The sequence below is a fragment of the Haplochromis burtoni genome, unplaced genomic scaffold, assembly GCF_018398535.1.
Source record: "Haplochromis burtoni strain Fernald_Lab_line unplaced genomic scaffold, NCSU_Asbu1 Contig_424, whole genome shotgun sequence".
Taxonomy (NCBI): domain Eukaryota; kingdom Metazoa; phylum Chordata; class Actinopteri; order Cichliformes; family Cichlidae; genus Haplochromis; species Haplochromis burtoni.
Window position 1 is genome coordinate 91,523 of NW_024582785.1, and position 985 is coordinate 92,507.

Here is a 985-nt window from a genome sequence, read left to right on the forward strand (position 1 = left end):
GTTTTATAATCGATTGCATAATGATAGAGGTCTGATCCTTAGCAGTCTGCAAAGACTCTGTGTGCCTCCCAGAGCACTCTGGCATACACACACATCTTAAGGTCATAAGAGAGGTTGTACCTTCTCTTACTGATTTATGCTATGGGAGGACACCTACTCTGTATCTGTTTAACTATAAGTGCCTGTTGTTTAGGTGGACCGCTGGACTCCTGGCTCCAGCTTTGGGGGAGTCATTCACAGGGTCACATCTTGACACACACACACACACACATGCACACACACACACATACCTACACTATGCACAGACTGGTATTCTTTGTTCACATGTACGTCTATGTAAGACATCATAGGTTAATGAATTTATGCATAGTCATGTAACCGCAATAAAGAGCAGTGTTACGAGGGAGCAGACAAGAGCAACTGGGGTCAAGCGAAGGAACGACGCTTCTCTCCCTCGTGCACGAGCAATACAAAAAACGTTGCCGACTTGTGTCTTGCTTTGCTGTGTAGTAGAATTGTCTTGAACGTTCCAGAGAATAGGTTTATGCTACAAACCTAACACCCCTCGTCTGGGGCTCTCCTCAGCTCTTCCCAGGAGGGCGGCATGGTTAATGGTCCTCCTTGGGTTCTTGGGTACACAGGTGTACACACAGGTGTTCACAGAAACAAACTACACTTTTCTTGGCTGCTACCTCAAAGCACATTGTGCGCTGTCGATCTTGCGTGCTGCACAATAACATTTAATATTTAGTATTTACTGTTAGCTAGTTTATTGTGATGGTTTTGTGTTTATTATGTTGCTCTTTTTTGTTTGTTTTTTCTTCTGTTTTTTCTTCTCTTGACAGGTGATCCAGATGATTTTTTTTCTTCTCCCCTTTCTCACTATCTCTTCTCCCCTCTTTTTTCTTTCTCTCCCTCTCTTTCTTTCATTGTTTCTTTCTTCCTTTCCTATCCCCCAGTCATGTCTGTCCCGTCTGTAACAACC